Genomic DNA, 18,446 nt, shown 5'->3' with positions numbered 1-18,446 from the left:
CGAGTATGGCTCTTATTCATCCTGAGATATTTGTAAATTATTTTTGTTATTTCGAGTTCTGCGTCCGTTGAGTCCTAGAAACGTCATCAACACCTCAACTCGCTCACAATTTCAGGAGAAAACCTGAGAGCAGCTTTAAAGAAAACTCAAGATCACAAGTTGTCAAACTTCAGGAGGTCGACGGGTCGTCTGCTGCTGAGCTCACCAGATGTTGAGGTGGCAGGTGGGCAGATGGGTGATGGGTGCGTTCCTTAAGGTCAGGCTGTGGGCTGCATTTATCAACACTGACACTCGCTGTTTCTCTGCTGCGTGGGACTTCTGTCATCGTCGCCGCCTGCACGCCGGCCAATGAGAGCACAGATGTGGAGTCACATGCATCAGGCGGGCGAATGACTGACGATCAGGCCTCGTGGGAACAGGGAGCTTCTGCACATTTAAAGAAACCCCCGTCAGAACAGACGAGGCGTCACTTTGCTTTTCTTAAAAATCCCTCTGCTCCATTAGATTTTATCTCCAAGCTCCACCCCCTGGACGCTGAGCGATCTGTGCAAAGTGAAGAAGCTCGGGGGGGGGCATTTTAATGGGGGTCGTGCATTTAGCAGCACAACAAGCAATTTGAGATGAGTAGACAAACCTGCAGCAAGTTGTAGATAAGTCGTCTGTTTGTTGCATGTTGATTGAAAACAAGACGTGTTAGTGAGACTTTTTCCACCTCTTTATTTCTTTAAACTTTGGTCAGAGTTAAGTGTTTTACGTGTTTATGCTACGCTAACCACATCCTGACTCCAGCTCCATACGTAAAGGTGGGATGAGCGGTTTTAATCCGATACAGCTAATATCTCCTCACGGTCCACTGGCTGTGTGTGCTGGAAACAAAAAGCCTGGTTTAAAAACACATCAGAACATAAAGCTAATGGACTGTGAGGAGATATTTAAATAAGCTTGTGTTGCTGATACCAGAATTTTTGTTGTGTTTTCTCAGATACTTCAATTAAGAAAAGTGTCTCCAGATGCTGAAAACCCAATATTTGTTAATCTTTCTCAAGAATTATCACATTTTACTTTAGAAAAACTGTCGTAACTGCACCCAAAATAAAACAAGTTAATGTTGTTTTGCTGTTTTGAAACATTAGAAACTGAAAATGAGTTTACAAGATCCTGAACCGCAGTTACCACAGTTGTGTTTTTCGATCTTTTGTTTTGACTCATTTTGGCAGAAAAGGGGAAATATAACACCCTCAGTACTTTCCCATCCTTGGTGTGGAAAACCAATTCTTGTGTCAGCAGCTGTTGTAGTGATGTGTGGATCTTGAAATCATTTGCACAGATAGAATCAAGACACTTGGAGGTTTCAAACAAGGCGTGCTCTGTTAAAAATGATCAAATTAAGATGTAACAAGTTAATGAATCGGAGCAGATGTTCTGTGGCCAGTTTTTCTCTCGGCTGTGAATCAGCCTCATGTCTGGACTTCTGCTTGGTTTTCCTGGTCTGTGACTTATACATAAATTCATCTGAAGGTTCCCTCAGCGTCTGGGAACATGCAAGCTTCCCGTCAGCAGAAAGCCGGATGCTGAATAATGGAGCTGAGAGCAATATAACTCCAGACTGTGGGTGTTTTACAGGAATCACTGGACCTTTCGCATGTCAGCAAACAAGTTCCCGCTGTAGGGCCTCTTTAAAAAGAAAACAAAAAAACAGGGGCCCCACCTCATACTGCGGAGCCCTGCCTGTTCATTCATAAACTCCGCTCTTTGTTTTGATTATTTCCTCAGTGCTTGTGCAGGCCGGTTGCCATCAGCGGGAAATATGTTGTTTCATCTGTGCGGTTTGTGTTGGTAAGATATTGACTGAGCGAGGAGGAGGAGGAGGAAGAAGAGGAGGAGGAGGAGGAGGAGGAGGAGGAGTGTGAGGGTGAGGTGGGGGAGACGGGTGGTGGTGGGTGGTTCGGTCCTCGGCCGCCTGGACCCGGTGGATTCCGGCGGGTCGATGGTTGAAGATTGAAAGCCCCCAAACAGTGAGTGAGTCATGAGGAGGGGTTGAGCAGGGTCAGCGAGGTCAGGTCAATATTTCCAAGACGTACACACGGGCTGGTGCACGACGCCGGATGTACACACGTGTTCAGAGCGGGGTCAGCAGGTCGCCGGGCGTCCTCGGCTGCGTGCCGGAGTGGAGGCGGCAGTGACAGGTGGCAGTCAGGTGTGAGGAGGTCATCTAGTGCATCTGCAGGACGGACAAAGGCTTGAAATGCACTGAAAAACCTAATTTAAAAAGTGTTGAAGTCGATCTACAAGATCTTCCCTCTAACCTGCATCCGACTGTGCTCAGTGTTTGGGCTGATTTGTGAATATTGTGATGAATCTAAACCCGGTTGTGTGAAGGAGGATGGAGCTGCAGCAGGATTGAGTTGCGAGTGTGAATGTGTTCACACAGGTTCCCACAGCTCAGACTCTTTTTCCCCTTTTCCACTGGTGACCTGCTAACATCTGGCTTTCCTCTGCAGTGGGAATAGATTCAATGACTCTGTATAGACACAGGTTTTCATCAGCTCCGATCGGCAATGACGGGAACTTTTTTCCTTATTAGCAAATCATCAGTTTACAGTCAGGCAGCAGCTTCTCATTGTTAAAACCATCACTTTCACCGGTTTGAATGAAAATCAGTGGCCGGTGTTGAAAACGTATTTATTCTGTGGTTGATTTTGTGCAAAACTGCATCAAATGATTATTTTCATTATCCTCTAATCAGCTGATTAAAGAAATTAAGAATGCGACGTCTTCGAATGTCTTGTTCCGTTTGACCAAAATCTAAATAGCCCCAAAATTTACTTTAGAATGATAAACGACGACAGAAAAGTTCATATTTCTCTCACTAGTGTGGCTGTCATCAGAGAATATTTGGCAATTTCTCATTATTTGTGCTTGGAAAAACAATTTAAAACAATTTATCAACATCAATCTTCTTGACTCGTTGTTTCTTTTCTGCTGACAAGTGATGAAAATAATGTGATATAATGGGAAATAATAATTACAAGCCATATTTTCCCTGCTGGTTAAACATCATACTTTAACAAACTCTCGTATTGAGCTCGGTGAACCCTGCAGAAACTCTGAAGCTGGGAAACTCGTGCTCCGCCCCCCCCCCCCCGCCCCCCTCGGCCGGGTCAAGCGGTCACACCGAGCCTCCATCAAGCGATTGCGTCAAGCTGACCATCAGGTCAATAGAAATAGCTTCTTTTTCCTTTTTGTTTCCGAATGGAAAGCTGGTCGGCCGTGCAGCAGCAGTCGCTCAGTGTTTCTACAGGAAAATAAAAAAAGGGGGCAACGCCACAGCCGAGGACGGGGATGGCACGGAGCCAGAGAGAAAGGTGTGGAGGAGTGAAGGAAGGATTTCGGGTTAAGGGAGCGATGGGGACAAATGTAAAAGGGTTAATGGGGAGGCTGTGGAAATATGTGGAGGAGGGAGGAGATGGAGGGGGGGTGCCTGCCTGTTGGCAAAGCTTCATCCTCTTGTGTAACGCGGGCCATCTCTTCCTTTAGCCGCTGTTGCCATGGGGAGGGATGTGGGGGGGGTTGGGGTGGGGGGGGGGTTCGGAGCTTATGATGTCTCACGGGTGGAAGAGACTCTTGGGAATTCTTGAGCAGCGACAATCCCCAACTTCCTTCCTCTGACAGATCACCGCTCGCTGGAGGAAGAAGGAATGAAATAAATAAAACAAGAGATATTTTTAAATCTGGCGTTCTGGATGGTTTCATGGTTTCTGGCTGATTTTATATCAAAATAAAGACGCTGTTGTGATGTGTGTGTGTGTGTTTGTGAGAGACAGTCGGTAGATGTTTGTGGGAACCTGCAGGGTTTGTGTGTGTGTGTGTGACTCAGGCGCTGGTTCAGGTGTGTGTCTTGTAAAATGAGAATCCAGGCGCTGTTCTGCAGAACCGTGATTTCATTTTCCATGTGAATGTCATGACTAACGCTGAGTCTCAGCCGAGCGCAGGTGTTACAGTCACTGTGTGTGTGTGTGTGTGTGTGTGTGTGTGTGTGTGTGTGTGTGTGTGTGTGTGTGTGTGTGTGTGTGTGTGTGTGTGTGTGTGTGTGTTATGATCATTGTAAAGACAGTACACACTGTGTTGTAGATTGTAAATTTAACTTGGTAAAAGTGTCATTATTGCTCATTAGATTAAACCCAGTGACCGAAGAGTCTGAGGAAAAACCTGTTTAGAGTTTCTGAATAAATACAAAATCAAACATTAAAATCTCTTGTTGCGTGAATCCAAACAAAGAGGCAGAGACAGGTTTCTTTTTTGCCGTGAGACAGGATGTTTTTTGACATTTTCACCAATTTCACTGGGAATTATTTATGGATCTTGATGAAAAAAATCAGTTCTCTGGGTTTTCCGGCTTCCTCCCAAAGTTTTGCAGATTGGGGTTAAGGCCCTGCGATGCACTGGTGACCTTTCGTGTCAATTGATAGTGGATGATTGGACTTTGGTTTGAACGTGGGAAACCGTTAAATCTAAAAAGTTGAATTGGGCAAAGAAAGAATTGCGCGGATCCAATAACCTTTTTTAAATTTCCTTTAATATTTGCGAGTTTTGACCAATTTCCTGGAGAGTAATTCATGGATGTTGACAAAAATAATCAGGTATATTTATAGGACTGATATCTGTGTGCATTTTAAAGCCACTTGATTGAATTACCCCGACACTGTAGTTCGTCAATGGACTAATAAATTGTTAACATTAACAACTTCACATCTGAGAAGCTGGAATCACAGAATATTTCACTTTCCTGCTTATCTAATTGATTTAAATGATTAAAGGTTCAGGGTGTAGAATGAAGTGACACCTAGTGGTGAAGTTGCAAGTTGCAGCTGAACACCGCTCACCTCACCCTCACCTTCCAAACATGAAGGAGAAGCTGTGGTAGACTTCAGTTGTCATAAAAACTCAAAAGATATTTAGTTTGTCCAGTTTGGGCTACTGTAAAAAACATGGCTGCCTCCGTAGAGAGGAGCCGCTTCCGATGTAAATATAAAGTATTAGGATAAAGAAAACAACAATTCATACAATTTAAATGAAACACACTAGTGAAAACATAACTAGGATTATTTTATATTCAATTTCTGCCAATAGATCCCTTTCACCTACATCTTACACTGAACCTTTAAATCAAATAACAAAACTGTTGCTCAAGTTTACTCTGAAATGAATCAACTTCTTCTTACTCGATTACTTGAAACCAGACTTTAGCAACTTTACGACTCATCCGTGGATCCTTTTAACGACGTGAATATCTCATCATATATATTTTTATCCGTATCTTGCCTATGAGAAAGCAGCAGAGGTGGAGCTGCGTTCAGGTGCAGGTTAACCCTGCCTACGTCACACATTCCTCTCTTCCTCCGCCTGACTCCGCAGATTGCTCGTCTCTCGGTGGCTCCTCCTATTAGCACCTTCATTAGTCTCACAGTGTGCGTCGCCTGCACAGATAGGATCAATGCACAGAACAGAGTATTTATAGCCTCTGCGGGGGCGTGGGAGGTTCAACGCCACAAGTAGGTTAGCGGCTAATCTGATGTTGACAGTGTGTATCTGAGGGAGTTATTCGTACAGAGGAATTAGGAGCCCGAGCCTCCATCCTGCTTTGTTTTGCTTTTTTTTTTACACAGAGCGAGAGAACACTGCTACTCAGCTGTGGGAAGTCAGAGCTCAGGCAAGGGGAGCGGGGAGGGTTTTCCCTGATTGAGGAAGGGAGGAGAAAAGAAGAGAGGAGGGGAAAGAAGGCACACGAAGGCAGGGTGGAGAAAGAAGCGTGGTCGCCGCACTGACAGTGGAGGAAACCAGAGAGAAGTGAAAGCACAGACGGCAGCCAGACGCTCGGCTTTCCGCTCTGCAGGGGCATTTCACTTTCCTCCTTCTTTGTGTGTGTGTGTGTGAGAGAGAGTGAGGGAGACGGAGAGAGGCGGAGGAATGTCAGCGGTTATTGGTTGGGAAAGTGTCTGTCTGGGTCGGGAATCTCAGGTGTTCCCCCACGAGCGCGTCTGAATCCAGGAGGGAAAACCAGCAGCAGCAGCAGCAGCAGCAGGCGGCTGCTCTCGGCCAAAGTGTCGACTTTGTTTGCCTCACTCCTCCTCTGCTAACAGGTATTGTTCAGCGCTGCCAGAGCCTCGTCCCTCTGCCGATCACTTTGTGTTTGATTCCCTCGCTGCAGGCTTTCTGTGTCTCATTGTCTGTTTTGCCTTGTTTTCTCTTTTATCTTACGTTACGTTACATCGTGGTCACTAATCTGTATTTAGCTGAAGTTTGTAATCGTTCCCCCGGCCGCCTCCCTCCTCGTCTCTATTGTTGCTGCTTGGATCCAGCTGTGGAGGCAGAAATTCTTTAAAATGTTTTGGGTTGCAGCTAAAGATTCATTTCTTTATTAGCTGGTGTTTAGGTCAGATCACAATCAGAATAGGTTCATATTTATTTGGCACTTTTTTATTCAAATCTGTATATCAATAAGGAATAAAAGAATTAGGATACAAAAGACACATGACTTAAGAAAACAAAAGCTGACAATCTTCACATTTGACATCTTCGTATTTTTTTTTTAAATCACTTTTTTAACATTAACACTTTAGGATAAAGATGACACTCAAGATAAATATTTAAAAAGACGGAACAAAAGCAGATCTGTTTGTTTGAGAAACGCTCAACCATGAAATGTTTGGCATTTTTTCTACAAGAGTGACCTTATTGATTCATCGATTATGAAAGTAGCTTCACATTTGATTTGTCGGTTATTTATAATTTTCCTAATATTTGTATCCGATTTTTGGGACATTTTCAAATCACGAAAAAAAAAGAGGTCAAATGTCATAACATTGCTAAAGATTTTTGCGTCGTATAAATATACAAATACTTTTTACTCCACAACAGTTGATACATTTCCCTCTGCCTCTCCTTCCTGTTTCTCCTCTGAGTATCAACAATGTTGGTCGAGGGGTTAACGTGCATTAACAGCGCTCATGCATGCGCTCCCTCCTCTTCCTCCTCGTCCAGGTCGCTGCAGCAGCAGCAGCAGCAGCTGACGCACGACATGAGCGGGAGGACAGGATAAGCCTGTGCACTGCAGCCGGAGATGAGCTGGAGGTGTTATGCAACAGTTCGGTTCAGAGATAGAGCAGAGCTGAACTTAGACACTTCTGACTTCTTCCACACATCATGAGCTCACCAGGCTCACTTAGCTGCGCTCCCTCTCCCCCGCTGGGCTGCAGCTTCATGTAAGAATAGATTAACCTGTTACAGCGACGGCGTCACAGGCGAGTGCTGGTGCACGCTCTCCTGACCGTCTATTTATTCACATCATCCTTTTTGCTTTGTGTCTTTTCTGCTCTAATTTCATTACGCGTCATCTTCTTTAGCTCTCCTGGAAACATTGGCTAATCCTCCAGCGTGACACGACTTCCTGTTTGCCACATTTAAACACTGAGGAGGTTTTCACTCACCTGTTTGAAGGAGCATTCTCAGCTTTCACTCTAAAAAAAAAAAAAGAAAGCTGTCCACAAGAATGTTTCTGCTTGGCTGAGGTGGAACAGTTTATGCACCAATAAAATCAAAATGATACGGAGAGAGTCAGCAAATAAATCATGATGCTCATGAAGCATGTGACATGAACACTGATGCTTCAGCGCCATTGAAGAGATGATAGTTAGAAGATAGAATCCATCCGTCCACAAACAGCACAGCCTCCTTGGTGGAGGTAACACTGGCGACAAATTTAAAACAACAACGATCGCTGTGGTGCGATGAGGAAACTGTAAATTTACACATACAACATAATAAACAGGATAGAGACATAAATGCCATTTTTTCCATCACATCATCCAGATCCTCTTCTTTTGTCTGACGCTCTTTCATTCGCATAATTTCTTCTGCGATGGTTTAATGGCGACTCACTGGAGAATTAGCGCCACAAACTTCAAATTTGTCGTGAACTGGTACGAGAGCTGCTACAATGAGGAAATCTATCGGTTTTTAAATCAACAGAATCTTAAATCTGCAACGACCTTTAAAGAAAACGTTTTGTAGGTTCCAGCTTCTCAATTGTGGTTTTACTTTTGTTTGTTTTACATGAAAATAAATTGAACCTTTTTGGGTTTTGGACGCTTTAACAGGCAAAACAATCGGTTTTGAAGATGTTATCTTTGGCTCTGGAACGTCGCGTTGGATGTTTTCTGTTGTTTTCTTGGCCAAACAATGAAGCGATGGAGAAGATAACTGTTAGCTGCAGCCCTAATTGGCACTGACACAAGAGTTGTGGTTTCATAAGACTCAGACGTGATGCTGGTTACCATGTCCTCGCTCTGTTTTTAAACTCTGATGTGATAGAAACGGAGGAGAGAGGAGTGGGCAGCCGAGGGCTGGAGGCAGGGAGGGAAGGAAGGAGAAAACAGGGGGAGGAAAAAGAGGGTGATGGTGATGGGAAGAGGCAGAAAATAGGGAGGAGAACAGGACGACAAGGTGGGGAAATTGAGGATTGAGAAAACATCAGGGGGAGGGGGAGGAAGGAGGAGGAGGAGGAGGAGGAAGATAAAAAGACAGCGAGGGAACGCCATGTCTCTCGTGCTCGCTGTCGTTATGTAACGTTACCTCCTGCCTACTGCTGATGGCAGAGGAAAGCACAGAGTTCAGAGCAGCGAATGTGCTCGGAGGTGGGTGGCGGCAGCAACAACAACACCACAGAGGAAGAAGCGGCGGCAGTGACCGTCGCATCACAGGCCAAAAAAAAAGAAGACGCTTTTAGATCCATGTTATTCCCAGAATTCATCCTGGTGCAGTGTGGAACATGCAGTGTCACCAAGAATCAGCTGCCTGGAGTCAATGTACATACAATATGATGTCATAGATACATTTGTTAATCAGGAATTTAATCAAATAATCAGATACTGAAAATAATCATTAGTTGCAGCACTAATATGTCTTTAATTTATAACCTTTAAATGCCTCGCGCACAGTTTGCTGACCACCATACTGTCGATAACAAACAGCTGATATGAAAATTTCACGGACTTATTGGTGTCTGCGTTTATGTTTGACGTTATGCACCGATATGAAATACTTGATTGTTTGGAGTAAGAGCAGAAAAGATGAGCATTTATGTTTATTTTCTCAATTCCTGTTCCATGTATTCGTGTTTTCTTTGTATTTATAGTGATTTATAATTAAGCTCATGGTGAAACTGAAAAAATTCGAAGCCTCAATTTCATTTTTTTGTCACGAGGGTTTGATAACATCTCCTATGAATCTTATTTTTACACCGGCCGATGTTTCTGTATCGTCATGGGCATGACCACCAAAAAAAATCCATATCCGTCAGGCTTTGCTTTATAAAACTTTCACTGAAACTGACAATAATTGACTGTTTGTGCTGGTTTCTCATGTCAAATCCCTCAGGTTACTTTCTGCCAACGCTTCACTGGTTGACGCACGCGGGGGTTGTCTGTCGTGGCCACCGTTGAGACATGTCCCTCTGTGTTTACATGCAGGACCAGCCATGTATGTGCGAGAGTGTGTACATGTGCTAAATGAGCTATAAAAGCAGATGGTTGTCTGGCGGCATCCACACTCACACACACAGAGAGAGAGAGCGAGAGAGAGAGAAAGCAGAGAGCGGCTGAGAGCAGCTGCAGGAAAGCCCTGTGGGAGTCCACAGAGCCGGCCACCGGTCTCTCCGGGCGAGCCGGCGGCACACAGTACCGACACGCCGCATGACAGACTCACACTGCTATGTGTGTGAAACGCTCCCTTTGAAAACACTCTGATCCACGTCGGATTACATCAGCGAGCAGCAAAACTCAACCTGTGGAGGCTTCACTTGTGCTGAGTTTATTGGGGCTCCGTGTTTTACGGTTGCAGTGACGTGTTTGAACAAAATGGCTGAAAACGCTGGTGATGTTTATGTATTTTATTTTCCCTGAGGTCTGCTGTCAGTCGCACGGAGCTGCAAAGTGCTGTGACGCCTTTTTCTCCGGATTCTTCTGTTGACAAGCTTTCAGTGTCTCTGAGTCTTCATCCAGTTCTTTTTCTTTTTCATTTCAACAAACAAACCACTGGTAGTACGACAAATCCCATCACTTTCACTGTGGTAGAAACTTGTTGCTCTGTTGAAAACAGTAGTTCTGCTTTTGAGGGTCAGTTTTACTTCTCCACCTTTGTAATGTCCACGTGCAGGTTTAGTGAAAAAGGGAAAATGCTGAAGTGGTTAGAATTTGGAGGTCAAAGGTCACAGGTCTCTATAACTAAGGGCTGGACGATAAGGCCCAAAATGTTATTGACATAAAAATGTTAATATCAGTCGATGCTGATAATTATTATAAATGTCACATTATTGTTTTGAATGTTCGAAAACGGATTTTTGCTCCTGAGTGAAGGTTGTGGTTTTTAAATCTCATTTCTTGACAGAGTTTCTTGTTTTATCACCCAGCCCTTGTATAACCTCACAAAACATAGTTTTTCCTCAAGAATACAAACGGTAATTAGGACAAAATACACCTATTATTATTATTATTATTAGTAGTAGTAGTAGTCTTTACTATATATATATGACTGTCAAGCTACATAAACAACTTGATTGGTTGACGGAGGCAAATGATCACAGTGCGTTTTATTTCCCGATTAGTGACGATCATTAAAAGCCACAAATGTCAGTGAACTACTTCACTAACAAAGTTTATTATAATTATTATAAATCTACTGGTTGATTCCTTGATGAACTGAGAAGTTGTTTTGTCCAAAAATATGAGAAGAAACAAAAAAACGAAGCCAGTCTGACTTAAAATGTTCAGAGTCACAGATATTTAGTTTATAGAGAAAATCCAAACATTTAAAAAGTGGAACAAGCCAATTTCTGCAATTTTATTTCACTAAATCAGCGTCATGATTTAAAGATCGACGGTGCTGTGACTTCATTGTAGAAATAAGAGTTTGTTTAACTTTAATCCCAACGTGTTTCATGTCTCCATATACAAACCTTCACTTCCACTCAGCGATCACAAAAGGCCCCATTAACATCTCAGCTCCTCCCCTCAGGGTGAGAGGTGGGAGGCAGCTGATGACTGAGAGACGAACCTTGTTTTGCAATCAACATGGCAGGAGGGAGGGAGGGGGGGAGAGCGAAAAGGAGGGAGGGAGGGAGAGAAAAGGAGGGAGGGAGGGAGGGAGGGAGAGAATAGGTGCGAGCCAGCCAAGAATCAGAAGCTGAGCCTGAGTAGGATCTGACTGCTGTTTTGTAACATGATCAATGACCTGGCGTTCCTTCAGATCCCTGTTTCCTGTATAGGCTCACAGCCTTTTGTTACACTCGCTGTTCTCCACCTCATAAGCTCCAGATCTAATTAAGGCTCCTCTCTTTTCCTAGAAGGCTGTAATAGTCTCTCCTGCTGCAGCGAGGACGGTGCAGTGATTAGATTCAGAGATTCCAAAGCAAAGCATCTGTCGACCGGATGAAACTTATTGGTCGCTGTTGTGTGAGGTTGGCTCTGATTGGACTGGGGGATGCGTCACACCTGTGTCTCTGATGGCAGGAGGTCGAGTTCTGGGGAAGTTTGGTAGATTTTGCCCAGAATTCCCCTGAACTGTTTTGTAGGGATGGAAGAAAAGACAGCTGCTGGATATGGAGTTTTAAAGCCCAACGACGATACAGATATTAGGTAGTAAAAAAATTCTGATGCGATATATTGGCAGATATGTACATTTAAATAATTAAGCAATGATTACTACGGTGTCGTTATAAAACCCTAAAATGTAATTGAGGCTCAATATTTCTGAATTTAACCATAAACTTGTTTTTATGAATAGAATAAAAACACAAATACAAACAAATATAAAAAACATGAATTAAGAAAATAAACAAATCTACATCTTGTCTGCATTGTTTATTCTGTAAAATACAAGTTTTCTCATTGGTCAACTGGCTGTAGAACTTAAACCCAAGTAAAAGTTCAAATACTAATGTAAACAAACGTCATTACAAGTAAACATCCTGCAGTCAAAATCCTACCGAAGTAAAAGTACAGAAGTATGAGATTCATGTAGTTTAAGTATTGAAATAAAAGTACTTGTTCCTGAATCTGATAAATCTATTAGGATACTATGAGGGTCACAGGATGAATCTGATTAGCTGTGAAATGATAATGAGAGGACAGAAAGCAGTTGTTGTTCTTTTTTGTGAAATATTAGACTAAATGAACTAATTCAAATTAAACCATGTGAGAGGTTTAGAGGGGAAACGTCTACTAACATCTGAAAATGTGACAAAACATCACAGAGATCACAAACCAAAGTGTGTTGTGTTTTATTAGCTTGTGTTTTACTTCGTAGAAGTCTCTGAAATTGAAAAGTTATTACTTACAGCTAAATGTGGTGGAGTAAAAAGTACAATATTGGAGAAGGAGGTATTAAATATCACGAAGTCAAAACCCTAAAGGACTGAAGAGCCTCAGACTTGTATTTGAGTGAATGTACTTTCCATCAGTCTCTGGTTTAAATCTTCACTTTGACAGTTTGCGTCTGATACAAGTTGAGAAGAATCTGCTCACTCCAGCCTGGACGTCCGTCTGACTCTGAATGTGGACTTTGTCTGGGTCTGAATGGATTTTTTTTTTCTGATCACGACTGTCTGCGTTAACGAGATGAAGCCGAGAGGAGGAGAAGGTCACGACGGGGGGAGATTTCTGACGAGAGAGAAGAAGAAAGACGAGCGTAACTCTGCATCTGAGTTTTGTTATTCATCAGGCCTCGCTGTGTGGTTTTGGATCACTTTCAGTTTGGTATTCAGAGTATGGCGGGGTCAGTGTGGGCGGTGGGTTGTCTGCACACTTTAAAGCTGCAGAAACAGTTAAACGCACGACTGTACTGTCTGAGGATGTGTGTGTGATTCTGATTATGTGTTGTTTGCTGACATCTTTAACCTCATGGACACCCCGGTGCACAGGAGGCCGAGTATTAGAGGTTACTAGCTGGATTACTTCATTCAGCCCCCGCTGCATTATCACCAGCTCAGCTGTCATTAACTCAGATGTTCCCACAGGGATGACGCTGCGTGTCCTCCGCTGCACTCCTCACTCTCCTCAAACAGACACACCGACGTGGGACGGTGTTTGCGGAGTGATCCCTGTTCGGGCCCTAGTGAAGATCGGAGTCGCAGCGCTGCGCCCTCCGAGTGACTCAGTGCTTATTTTTTTGTTTTCAACTCGCCAACACCAACTTTAGCGCCGTAGCTCTGGTCGGTGTAATTACAGAGCACCATGTTGGTGTTGGAGGTTTTCTGCCTGTGAAGTATTTATCTTGTGCGCCGCGGCCATGACGCTGCAGAAAGTGCCTGGTCACGGTGTTTGTTGCCCCAGGCCTGTGTAAATATTGATGCTGATTTTCAGAACCTCTTTTTTGTGGTTAAACTGTCAGAATTTCCCATAATGACTGAAATAAGAATAAGAGAGGGGAGCTTCCTCTTTTCTTCAGGGCAGAGCGCGGCGAGGTTAAACCAACAGGTGAACGTCACTCAGGAAGACTTAGTCGCACCCAGTTGTTGTTGTGATTGTGACACAGCAGAGTGTTTGTCAGAGTGTCGGCCCTGAGCGAAGGTGAATCCCGTCCTTTTTAAATATCGACCTCTTTTAGAAATCTCTCTCTCTGAGCCCTTCCTCTGACCCTGCAGCTTTATCTCGGCCTGTCAGTGTCAACACCGGCCTGTCACTCTGTTTACCAGGCTCCTGTTTAAGAGCTTCAACTCTCAGCCTCGACTTAATATTGACTCAAAAAATAAAAAACACTCTCTCACAAGAATCCTGCGTTTTTCCCAGCCACTTCCAGACTCTTGGTTTTACGCCCACACGCAGACTTGAGTGTCTCTTTTTTTTTTTTTGGAGTTAAAATGAAAAACAATATCGCTGCCGGGTGTCTCCGTTTTCCATGGATTCCCTCAGTTAAGACAAAGAACAGAAGTGGTTTGCTTTTTTTTTTTAAACAAAGCATGGGAAACGACTTCTATCCAGTAGTGGAAAAATCTGAAGCAAAATAAAATTTTGATGTATGTAGATTGTGAGTTTTTCAATGAGGGAGAAGGAGTAGAATAAAGTAGATTTGTTGATAGCAGACACAAAGTAGAAGGGAACAAACCTCCACCGAGGCCCAGCAGTCTCCTTAAATCCACTCATACTCATAAATATCAGTCCCCTAAACATGCCTGAGTTTAAGATAATCAAGATTGATCAATTATTCTCTGAGAAATTAGTAAAAAATATCCAAAAACGACTTCCTTGGCACATGTACCTCTCTACCTCTAAGTTGCAATAAAATCTGTCGTGTAGGTTTTGCGTAATCCTGCCGACAAACAGGAATGAAAACACAACCTCAGAGGGGGCGGAGGTGATTATTCACATCTCAAAATATGTCTGGAGGGGATCTTTAAATGTTGAACGTTGCCTAAGATTTAAATCAGGGGACTATTGATCAGGGAATAACTGAACAAGATTATGAAAATGATCAGAGATTCTGTTGTTCGTCTTTAAAACAGGTCTGAAGGGGGGGGGGGGGGGTGGGGGAGGCAGGGAGACGACGTCGTATCAAGTAACAAAAAAACCAAACTGAAACCACCCACAACAAGGAACTGAAAAACAAAAAAAAAAATGAAGTCATCCTCTGAGCCTTCGTCACCCGGTGAGCGAGCTGTTGGGCAACCAGTAGCTGGCAGGGCACGTTAAATCCCTCCCCCCCCAAACACAAACACAGGGAGGGAGGGAGGGAGGGAGGCCGGGAGAAGGATCCCCTCGAGGGCGCCAAAACCGGTTTACGTGACGTCACCCGGCCCTGCTCTGCTCAGTTTGCCCCCCCCCCCCCCCTCTCTCTCCTCCCTCCTCCCTCCCCTCTCTCTCTCTTCCTGGGCCTTACAGGAATTCCCCTCCTCGTCACATTATTCTGAGGAAACCGCTGGCTACGCCCCGCGCCGCACCGCTGCACGGCCACAGCTGATAGGGTGGAAACACAGACTTGTGACTGCTTGTGTGTTGATGCAGTGTGTACATGTTGTTCTTTCCTTGTCAAGTGGCTTCTTTTGGTTCCTGGTCACACACAAACAAGGAGTCGCTGAGTGTTTGAGACCCGGGTAAGAAGTCAGCATTTTGTCCTTTAGGTGCACGGCAGCAAGCACACAGAGATCCGCTGTGTTATTCTGTTTAAAGTGACTGTTTGTCCTGTGCTGAACCGACTTTAAGGTCAGAGACGTGTGTGTGTGTGTGTGTGTGTGTGTGTGTGTGTGTGTGTGTGTGTGTGTGTGTGTGTGTGTGTGTGTGTGTGTGTGTGTGTGTGTGTGTGTGTGTGTGTGTGTGTGTGTGTGTGTGTGTGTGTGTGTGTGTGTGTGTTCAGCTGCAGTTGTGTGTGTTCCTGTGTCTTGACTGTTGAAGTTTTGAGCGACACTAAAAAGTCCACAGCGACATCTCCCTCGCCCGTCAGACTGATTGAGACGTGAGCGGCACAGACAGGAAGCAGTCTGTGCGCTGTCACTCAACCGTGGCGCCACGGTAACCAACAAGTGGGCAGTGGGAGCGTGGAGCCCCGAGGACCTACGCTGTGATTGGACAGTTGTTTTTCTGTTTTTCGGGCTGTTGGGACAGTTCAACAGGAGCTGCAATGGTTTTTAGTTTGGATTTTTCTATCTCCTATAATTTACTAAAATTAGAGGAAGATGTACGTGAAAGAGCAGAATTTATTCCTCGGGCTGAAACTGTGACTCTCAGGTTGTGAACCACTGACATCTCTCGATCACATGTTTTCTCTTTACATCCGTCTGCGTGTTGATCTGTGGTGTGACTCTGACTTTCCCTATTTGAGCATATAACTAGACAGTTAATAATAATAATAATAATTTGTTTTAATGACAGTATTTAGTAGGAATACCAGCTATCGATGGGACATGAATATACTTATATTTTGTATTTTCTTAACTATTTTCTTATGTTTATTAATAATGATATCTGCTATGATACGTATATATTCTCTATTGCTGATGCAATCCTGTGATTTGTTCACAGTGGGTATTTAAGATGGCGACTGTTTCTCTATAGCTGCTTTCAGACATGCACTGTTTTTCTAACACACGACAAATGCAAAAAGCTAAAACAATACAAATATCTCAGATATGGAGGTTTCTGTTCTGTTGTGAACGTGTCTGAGCCGAGACTTTGCTGCTGCGTTGTGTGAAAGGAAAAACTCCAGAGAAAGTGTGGACCCAGTGGTGTGGCCATCCTCCGGCGTTCGAAACATCACTGGCAAGATAAATCCTTTTAACGGGAGCTTTAGATGTTTGTATTTTGTATTTTTCAAACCTTTTGTTTTACGGGAAGTAACAAATCTATTCTTGTTGTTCTGGGTTTGAACCCTCATGGTTGAATGCACTTATTGTAAGTCGCTTTGGATAAAAGCGTCAGCTAAATGAAATGTAATGTAATGTAATGTAACCACTGAGGGAAACCACGAGTAGATTAACTGAAATCAGTCAACACGTCCTAAAAATAGGCTTCACAGGGTTTGAAACCTTCCACGATTGGCGACTGCGTGGGAAGTAGATCGATATCTGTCGTGTCTTCTGCGTCTCTCATGTTGTGTTTGCACGTCTCATTCGTCCTCGTTTGGCTGCAGGCAGATTTTTTTTACCTCCGGGTTAAACCTGGTCTGAAAAAGATGGAAGACGTAAAATCACAGTCACGTCCATCTCTGCATGCATCAAGCCCCCTAACACACACACACACACACACACACACACACACACACACACACACACACACACACACACACACACACACACACACACAAACACCTTTCTACCCACCCAGTAGATTTCTCGCTATATCAATTTTTCACAAGGGTGCCCACGCAGTCCCAATAATCAGTGGCCTCCAGTCTGCAGCTTCTTCCACCTACAGTTTCCTGCGGGGGCAGCGGTACTGTACAGATACAGCGCCAAACCACTGTCTTTGTCTGTGTGTGTGTGTGTGTGTGTGTGTGTGTGTGTGTGTGTTTGTTTGTGTGTGTGTGTGTGTGTGTGTGTGCAGCAGGGAGAGTGTGAGATCAATATTTCATTTGTTGACTGGGTGTTTGCAGCTTCGTCACGAGTTATTGTGAGGATGGAGGAATATCTTCTCCTCTAAGTATTGTTGAGATCCAGAAAGGTAAATCCTCATTTCCACATTGTTCATTGTGTATGTGTGTGTGTGTGTGTCTCTTTCCCTTTATAGCCATACATTATTAAAAGGTGGCTGCCCGGGGCTCTAGTTAAAGCTCCATATATTCCTTTAATTCGTACCTGGCCTGACGCTGTAGTTTCCATTCAGCTGTTTCATGCCGCATATAAACAACCTGTGTCTGTCTGTGTCTGTGTCTCTCTCTCTCTCTCTCTCTCTCTCTCTCTCTCTCTCTCTCTCTCTGAGGCTCGAGCGCTGCCTCCCTCCATCGTGGGATGTTTAACAGTCATCAGCTGATCTCCCGGCTGTGGAGGGAGCAGGACTCACCTCACCGCTTTGTTTTAAAAAATGCCAAAACACTTCCTGCTCCACCCGTCGCTCCTTATACGAGTATGTGACACCTGAGCTTCTGGAAGTTCAGGGGTTTTCTCAGCACACTTTACTTCTTCTATTAGTTTTTCTTCTTCTTGTATAAAGGTGCATTAATTGATTATAATTTTTAATATTTCTGTCTATTGATTAATTAACTAAGCACTGTTATGAACACCTGAGGCCACTATCGAGACGTGATACCTGTCTGTGTCTCCATCTTCCTCTCGATCGCTTTCCTCTCGAGGAGGATTTGACGAGGAGGAGGGAAACTCTCCAGCTCTCAGTGCGGCTAACGTGAGGAAGGATTTACGGCTTTACGCTCCGAGCCTGCTGATGATGATTGACTGCAGGGTAATGGGGGATTCCTCTGCTCTGCATCATCATCCTCGTTCCGATCACTGAGGGAGAAATCCGAGCACTTCCTGCAGCTCTCTCTCTCTCTCTCTCTCTCTCTCTCGCTGAGTCTTTCAGGCTGGCTCATCTCCCTCCAGACTCTCGGTCCGGGCGTGTCCACCAACATACAAAATGTGTCAGATGCTGACAGAAGCCCTTATGGCCACTTACTGCGAGGGTCGGCTGCTGACGGCAGCAGAAACCCTGCGTCTCCTCCGCTCGGCCGAAGGAAGAAAGCGGAGATAAGATCGCCAGACTTCCCGTAAAAGGTGTCAGGGAATTCTGCAGCTCAGGCTTCTCCCAGCTGCTGTTATGACTGTGAGAGGAGGACGCGTCCGTGTTTAATAACAGCTTCGTTCTCACATGAAGGCTGAGCGACGTGGCTTCTCTGTCAACGCAGAGACATGCGAGTGACTCTGCATCTGTTTTATAACACTGTTATTTCATGAAAGAACAAAGTGGGTG

General features: G+C 44.2%; 1 protein-coding gene across 6 annotated transcripts in view; it reads left to right on the top strand.

The window, feature by feature from the left end:
* hivep1 (HIVEP zinc finger 1) overlaps positions 1–18,446 on the top strand; it is a 52,458-nt gene that overhangs the window by 14,723 nt on the left and 19,289 nt on the right. Inside the window, exon 1 of one of the 6 annotated variants that reach the window (XM_034599280.1) lies at positions 5,947–6,140. The exons of the other annotated variants lie outside the window; for them this stretch is intronic. The gene's annotated coding sequence lies outside the window, so the exon portion shown is untranslated. Of the gene's footprint in view, positions 1–5,946; positions 6,141–18,446 lie in introns of those variants that run through there. 6 annotated transcript variants of the gene reach the window in all.

This window comes from Hippoglossus hippoglossus, chromosome 11, assembly GCF_009819705.1.
Source record: "Hippoglossus hippoglossus isolate fHipHip1 chromosome 11, fHipHip1.pri, whole genome shotgun sequence".
Lineage (NCBI taxonomy): Eukaryota > Metazoa > Chordata > Actinopteri > Pleuronectiformes > Pleuronectidae > Hippoglossus > Hippoglossus hippoglossus.
Note: the sequence above shows the minus strand (reverse complement) of the source record. Positions and strands in the feature narration are given on the sequence as shown.